Source organism: Lactuca virosa, chromosome 1 (genome assembly GCF_052849685.1).
Source record: "Lactuca virosa cultivar CGN04683 chromosome 1, Lactuca_virosa_CGN04683_v6, whole genome shotgun sequence".
Lineage (NCBI taxonomy): Eukaryota > Viridiplantae > Streptophyta > Magnoliopsida > Asterales > Asteraceae > Lactuca > Lactuca virosa.
In genome coordinates, this window is record NC_136426.1 from 161326279 (window position 1) to 161334909 (window position 8631).

General features: G+C 34.1%; 1 non-coding gene across 1 annotated transcript; it reads left to right on the plus strand.

Annotated features, from left to right (window-relative positions):
- Window positions 1-3269: 3269 nt before the first annotated feature.
- TRNAP-UGG (transfer RNA proline (anticodon UGG)) lies at window positions 3270-3343 on the plus strand. Its single transcript has one exon. It is a non-coding gene; the product is annotated as a tRNA-Pro (tRNA).
- The last annotated feature ends 5288 nt before the right edge of the window (window positions 3344-8631 follow it).

Consider the following 8631-nt stretch of genomic DNA (forward strand, 5'->3'; position numbering starts at 1 on the left):
ATTGTTGATCTTATAGCGGTTGAATGACAATAGCATAGCCTGGATTTCGCATCAATTCGTGATTTGAAATTACCCCTGCCGAGTTTCATATTAATATATTATGACTTTTATTTACTATTCTATTTAATAAAAGGAATTCATAATCATGCGGTTAGGATCAATCTAAACCAGTCCATTATGTATATGATTCAACATGCCAACGATTAAACAACTTATTAGAAATACAAGACAGCCAATTAGAAATGTCACAAAATCCCCCGCGATTCGGGGATGCCCTCAGCATCGAGGAACATGTACTAAGGTGTATGTGCGCCTCGTTCAGATCATGAACTTGAACAAAGGAAAGAGAGCCATGTTCGAATATCAATGATCAAATAGGATAGAACGGAAAACGAACTACATTTCCTATCTAAAAATAAGAAAATGGAGCATATCCCTTTTATTGTGTATGAAATTTATGGTTTCTATTGGTGTAAATCCACTCACCTCAATTCAAGATGAGAAACAATTCTCCATTGGTAGCAAATGGTTATCCATTAAGCGGAGGAAATCTTAGTTAATATAGACCCCTCTTGCAAGAACGGATTAACAGGGTCAACTACCCAGCCAACCTTCATAATTAAATACCGTTACTGTATAGGTAGAGCTCGTTGTGAAAGACCTATTACTGGATAATTCATGGGTAGAGCCGAAGAATGTGAACTATACAAGTTAGCAATAACATTGATTAAATGAAGTAAAGGCTCCGGTGTATAGAGAATACCTCACCGTTTAAGAAGTAACCATAGAAACGATGGAATCCACTATTTCTTTATCATTGCTATTTTTTTTATTTTTTTTTAATACCTAGTCTAGTACAATTTCGTATTTCGAGGCGAAACGCCTATAAAAAAGAAAAAATCGTGGTTAGGAAGGTTATAGTAGCCAAAGCCTTTGGAATTTTTAGTTTATACATTGGTAAAATCCGTTTTGTTATTAATATACTAGGAAAGGGGCAAAAGAATAACTGAAAGAAAGGAAATCTATTAGTTATTCGTGAAAGTTTCATTTATTCAATGACCAGATGTAGACGGGGATATATCACTCGGAGACGTAGAACAAAAATTCGTTTATTTGCATCAAGCTTTCGGGGGGCTCATTCAAGACTTACTCGAACTATTACTCAACAAAAAATAAGAGCTTTGGTTTCGGCTCATCGGGATAGGGATAAGAAAAAAATCAATTTTCGTCGTTTGTGGATCACTCGTATAAATACAGCAATTCGTGAAAGGGGGGTATGCTATAGTTATAGTAGATTAATAAACGGTCTGTACAAGAGACAGTTGCTTCTTAATCGTAAAATACTTGCACAAATAGCTATATCAAATAGGAATTGTCTTTATATGATTTCCAATGAGATCATAAAAGAAGTAGGTTGGAAGGAATCCTCCTGTTAAACGGAGTTGCCCGGAGAATGAACTCCGGGAAGGTCGAATAAAAATGAATAGAATATGATAAAATATGAGAAAGTAGTCAAAATAAATATGAATCAACAAGTTAAATAAAAAAATTTATTCTTCCCAGATTATTATTTGTTTTCTTACGACACGAGAATTCAATCCGGATTCTTGGATTTTTCCAACAAAATATCAATCCCCGTTTGAGTTCGGATGGGAATTCGAATTCAAGTGAATAAAGAGTAAACCTATCTTTTTCTGGCTCTAAGACTTGGAGTTCTAGTGGTCGACTCGGTTCTTTCAAATTGTTTCTCATTATTAAGAAAAGGTAACAGAGATAAAATACGAGCTTGTTTTTTAGCAATAGTAATTAATCGTTGTTGTTTCAAGGTCAATCTATTCACTCGTCTAGATAATATTTTTCCCTGTTCACTAACAAATCGACTAATTAAACTCATGTTTTTATAATCAATTCGATCCCCCGATTGGATCGGGGGCAAACGCCTACGAAAAGATCGCTTGGATTTACGAAAAGTTCACTTGGATTTATCCATGGTTTGGTTAGTTTATTTCTTATCCCTAAAATCCTATTTCAGCCGTATCTCTAATTAGAATAAAAAAATAGGATTTGGTTTGTTTATAATTATCTTTAACTATGTTAAATATGTTATATATATATAATGTCATTTTTTCCTTTTCCTTGTAAGATAGATAAGGGCGCAGGTGCTCGGTTCGATCTATTTCTTTACCTCCCCGTGAATCGTATGTTTGTAACAATATGGACAAAATTTTCGCAACTCCAATCGATTAGGCGTATTGTGCCGGTTCTTTTGAGTAATATATTTGGAAATGCCCGTTGATGCCTTATTAACATTAACACCGTTTCGAACACAAGCGGTACATTCCAAAAGAACCGGTATTCGCACATCTTTACCCTTGGCCATGAACCTCCTTTGGATTTTTCATTTACTCAACTCTTCCTGTTTCAATCCGAAACAAAAAAGAAGAAAGGAAGGAAAAAACAAAATAGAATTTGTAACTTACTATCCTCTTATGCAAGATTTCACTACAATCAATATAGCAAATAAGATAGAAAGATTTCTAAACTAGATTTCAAATCACAGTACAGTATTTCATATAAGTATCTTATATAATACTCTTTCCCTAGAACCACAGTTTGTATTCTACTTCCATAGAAATTGAATACATAGAAATTTCATATTAATTTAATTCCAACCTGAACCCGAGTCTCGCAGCTGTTGAATGCACTTTTATTCTTTCTCTTTCCTCCCTTATTCTAAAATTTTTTAAAGGGAAAATACAGAAAAGAAGGGGGGGCTGGTATTTAATTGTATCTCTAATCTTCTTTATTCCTTCCCACGTCAATAACTAGAATGAAAAAAAGGGGAACGTCAACGCATCCGGGAAAAAGCGATTAATCTCTATCAATAAACCTGCCAAAGAACCGAACCATAGAGTACTTAATATTGGTGCTACGGAAAGATATGTTTTTAGATCTCTCATTCAAAAACCTCCTTCATTTTATTGTAATACATAAACATATTGAAATGTACAATCATCCAGTAAATAAGATTGACTTTTTGTTAAATACAGAAAAAAACGTCCTTTCTTCCCCACTATTCCCCCAACTCATTTATTTTTCATAGGGGTTCCATTCCATTTTTCATATAGATAGAAGTATTTTACTATTATTATATGTTAAATGAGAACAAAAAGACGAAATGGACATAAAAATTCTAGATTTTAATAGAGGAGATAACGATGTGGAAAACAAGACAAGAATTCTCTACAATGACACTGTAGACCAATGGAAGGGATGTAGCGCAGCTTGGTAGCGCGTTTGTTTTGGGTACAAAATGTCACGGGTTCAAATCCTGTCATCCCTACCTATTACTGCTCCTTTGAGCAGTAACGAGGGATTTTTTGAGATCAATTCACATTGGACACATCATATAGAATCTTTCATTGTTATGATACTATTATAGTGTATGCATACAAGATGTATTGGGGCCAATCATTTTATTTACAATCTTATATTTTATGATAAGAAAGCGCTCTTAGTTCAGTTCGGTAGAACGTGGGTCTCCATAACCGATGTCGTAGGTTTAAATCCTACAGAGCGTGATTCGGATCTTCTTCGATCGAATTCGGTTGAAGCACTAACTGGAACGACAATATGAATTTGACCTCCTGGATATTAAAGAAAGGAGGAGGTCAATCAAAAAAAGAGATGTTAATTAATCTAATCAAAGATCCAACTGATCGTCACGCCTGTATTGTAAATATGCGGTTACAAATAATCCAGCCAAAGTAATAGGAATTAGACCTAACACGATTCCAAATAGGAAAACTTCAATCATTTCAATTTGTTTGAAAGGAGAAAAAAGAGGTAATATCTATACATAAAATATTAATCTGAATTACCATGAATCTCAATGACCAAGAATTTGGCAATGGACACGGTAAGTATCTATAAATACACAGAAGTTCGCGGAAAGATTTCCTTTTATGAATTGTGCAATGAATTTCAAATCAGTCGTATCTTGCTCAGACCAATAAATAGAGCTGAGGTTATAGTTAAAGCCGTCAGTAGAAAACCGAAATAACTAGTTATGGTAAGCATGAAGGAGCTAAATGAAATATGTTATTTTTATACATATGTTTATAAAAAAAAGCACTTACCCGAGTTTCCTTTTTTACAAAATAAGTGATAAAAAATACCAATTGAAAGAATAAGTCCAATTAAAAGGTTTTGATTAATCTATCATTATAGACAGCACCAACAAGGAGAAAATCCTTTTTTATAAGTTAGAAGGAACTTGCTATGAAAATATAAAAAGTATTGGAATCTACACATTGATTCTTTTTTTTTAACCGTATGCATCAAAAGACTCCTGTACGGTTCCAAAGGGATTTGACCCTAATCAACCGACTTTATCGAGAAAGATTACTTTTTTTAGGTCAAGAGGTTGATAGCGAGATCTCGAATCAACTTATTGGTCTTATGATATATCTCAGTATCGAGGATGATACCAAAGATCTGTATTTTTTTATAAACTCTCCTGGGGGATGGGTAATACCGGGGGTGGCTATTTATGATACTATGCAATTTGTGTAACCAGATGTACATACAATATGCATGGGATCAGTCGCTTCAATGGGATCTTTTATCCTGGTCAGAGGAGAAATTACCAAACGTCTAGCATTCCCTCACGCTTGGCGCCAATGAGGCTTTTATTTGAGAGAAAAAAGAAGACTATGCCTTCGCCATATGAAATATGAATATTAATTAATAATAGCATGGCACTTTGAATTCGATATAAGAAATTTTGTTTTCAAAACATTAGATTATGTATCGAGAGAGTAATATGAGAAAAAGGTATTTCCGATTTTCTTATCGGAAGTCCAGTTCAGCGTCACAAACTTTTTTTCACACCAGAGGTCTCTTAACAATATTTATAGAGCGAAAAAAAACAAGATTCTTTTTTCCTTAGTTTATTTGATCAAATAAAAAAGCAACTTTGGGATTGCTTAATCACAGACAAAAAAATATAATAAAATAAATATATAAAGCAACGGAGCCATCATAGTATTTTTGAATTCCCCCGAAAGGAAGGGTGGTAAGTTGATCATTTACCGATCGAGGTCTGATCGATCCTATTTTTTCTTTATTTGATGTAAGGTAGGGTTCAAGTTTATTGTAGAGCCGTATGTAATGCATAATGCCCGTACGGTTGTTCGATTCTATCTTTTTTTCTTGTTATTATTTTATCATTGTTTTATCTTCCCTTTATCATGCGAAATAAAGAAACCTTTTATTTTCTTATATCCTCAGGGTAATGATCCATCAACCTGCTGGTTCTTTTTCTGAAGTAGCAACGGGAAAATTCATCCTGGAAGTGGGAGAACTGCTGAAACTACGTGAAACCCTGACAAGGGTTTATGTACAAAGAACGGGCAAACCCTTAAGGGTTGTCTCCGAAGACATGGAAAGAGATGTTTTTATGTCAGCAACAGAGGCCCAAGCTTATGAAATTGTTGATCTTATAGCGGTTGAATGACAATAGCATAGCCTGGATTTCGCATCAATTCGTGATTTGAAATTACCCCTGCCGAGTTTCATATTAATATATTATGACTTTTATTTACTATTCTATTTAATAAAAGGAATTCATAATCATGCGGTTAGGATCAATCTAAACCAGTCCATTATGTATATGATTCAACATGCCAACGATTAAACAACTTATTAGAAATACAAGACAGCCAATTAGAAATGTCACAAAATCCCCCGCGATTCGGGGATGCCCTCAGCATCGAGGAACATGTACTAAGGTGTATGTGCGCCTCGTTCAGATCATGAACTTGAACAAAGGAAAGAGAGCCATGTTCGAATATCAATGATCAAATAGGATAGAACGGAAAACGAACTACATTTCCTATCTAAAAATAAGAAAATGGAGCATATCCCTTTTATTGTGTATGAAATTTATGGTTTCTATTGGTGTAAATCCACTCACCTCAATTCAAGATGAGAAACAATTCTCCATTGGTAGCAAATGGTTATCCATTAAGCGGAGGAAATCTTAGTTAATATAGACCCCTCTTGCAAGAACGGATTAACAGGGTCAACTACCCAGCCAACCTTCATAATTAAATACCGTTACTGTATAGGTAGAGCTCGTTGTGAAAGACCTATTACTGGATAATTCATGGGTAGAGCCGAAGAATGTGAACTATACAAGTTAGCAATAACATTGATTAAATGAAGTAAAGGCTCCGGTGTATAGAGAATACCTCACCGTTTAAGAAGTAACCATAGAAACGATGGAATCCACTATTTCTTTATCATTGCTATTTTTTTTATTTTTTTTTAATACCTAGTCTAGTACAATTTCGTATTTCGAGGCGAAACGCCTATAAAAAAGAAAAAATCGTGGTTAGGAAGGTTATAGTAGCCAAAGCCTTTGGAATTTTTAGTTTATACATTGGTAAAATCCGTTTTGTTATTAATATACTAGGAAAGGGGCAAAAGAATAACTGAAAGAAAGGAAATCTATTAGTTATTCGTGAAAGTTTCATTTATTCAATGACCAGATGTAGACGGGGATATATCACTCGGAGACGTAGAACAAAAATTCGTTTATTTGCATCAAGCTTTCGGGGGGCTCATTCAAGACTTACTCGAACTATTACTCAACAAAAAATAAGAGCTTTGGTTTCGGCTCATCGGGATAGGGATAAGAAAAAAATCAATTTTCGTCGTTTGTGGATCACTCGTATAAATACAGCAATTCGTGAAAGGGGGGTATGCTATAGTTATAGTAGATTAATAAACGGTCTGTACAAGAGACAGTTGCTTCTTAATCGTAAAATACTTGCACAAATAGCTATATCAAATAGGAATTGTCTTTATATGATTTCCAATGAGATCATAAAAGAAGTAGGTTGGAAGGAATCCTCCTGTTAAACGGAGTTGCCCGGAGAATGAACTCCGGGAAGGTCGAATAAAAATGAATAGAATATGATAAAATATGAGAAAGTAGTCAAAATAAATATGAATCAACAAGTTAAATAAAAAAATTTATTCTTCCCAGATTATTATTTGTTTTCTTACGACACGAGAATTCAATCCGGATTCTTGGATTTTTCCAACAAAATATCAATCCCCGTTTGAGTTCGGATGGGAATTCGAATTCAAGTGAATAAAGAGTAAACCTATCTTTTTCTGGCTCTAAGACTTGGAGTTCTAGTGGTCGACTCGGTTCTTTCAAATTGTTTCTCATTATTAAGAAAAGGTAACAGAGATAAAATACGAGCTTGTTTTTTAGCAATAGTAATTAATCGTTGTTGTTTCAAGGTCAATCTATTCACTCGTCTAGATAATATTTTTCCCTGTTCACTAACAAATCGACTAATTAAACTCATGTTTTTATAATCAATTCGATCCCCCGATTGGATCGGGGGCAAACGCCTACGAAAAGATCGCTTGGATTTACGAAAAGTTCACTTGGATTTATCCATGGTTTGGTTAGTTTATTTCTTATCCCTAAAATCCTATTTCAGCCGTATCTCTAATTAGAATAAAAAAATAGGATTTGGTTTGTTTATAATTATCTTTAACTATGTTAAATATGTTATATATATATAATGTCATTTTTTCCTTTTCCTTGTAAGATAGATAAGGGCGCAGGTGCTCGGTTCGATCTATTTCTTTACCTCCCCGTGAATCGTATGTTTGTAACAATATGGACAAAATTTTCGCAACTCCAATCGATTAGGCGTATTGTGCCGGTTCTTTTGAGTAATATATTTGGAAATGCCCGTTGATGCCTTATTAACATTAACACCGTTTCGAACACAAGCGGTACATTCCAAAAGAACCGGTATTCGCACATCTTTACCCTTGGCCATGAACCTCCTTTGGATTTTTCATTTACTCAACTCTTCCTGTTTCAATCCGAAACAAAAAAGAAGAAAGGAAGGAAAAAACAAAATAGAATTTGTAACTTACTATCCTCTTATGCAAGATTTCACTACAATCAATATAGCAAATAAGATAGAAAGATTTCTAAACTAGATTTCAAATCACAGTACAGTATTTCATATAAGTATCTTATATAATACTCTTTCCCTAGAACCACAGTTTGTATTCTACTTCCATAGAAATTGAATACATAGAAATTTCATATTAATTTAATTCCAACCTGAACCCGAGTCTCGCAGCTGTTGAATGCACTTTTATTCTTTCTCTTTCCTCCCTTATTCTAAAATTTTTTAAAGGGAAAATACAGAAAAGAAGGGGGGGCTGGTATTTAATTGTATCTCTAATCTTCTTTATTCCTTCCCACGTCAATAACTAGAATGAAAAAAAGGGGAACGTCAACGCATCCGGGAAAAAGCGATTAATCTCTATCAATAAACCTGCCAAAGAACCGAACCATAGAGTACTTAATATTGGTGCTACGGAAAGATATGTTTTTAGATCTCTCATTCAAAAACCTCCTTCATTTTATTGTAATACATAAACATATTGAAATGTACAATCATCCAGTAAATAAGATTGACTTTTTGTTAAATACAGAAAAAAACGTCCTTTCTTCCCCACTATTCCCCCAACTCATTTATTTTTCATAGGGGTTCCATTCCATTTTTCATATAGATAGAAGTATTT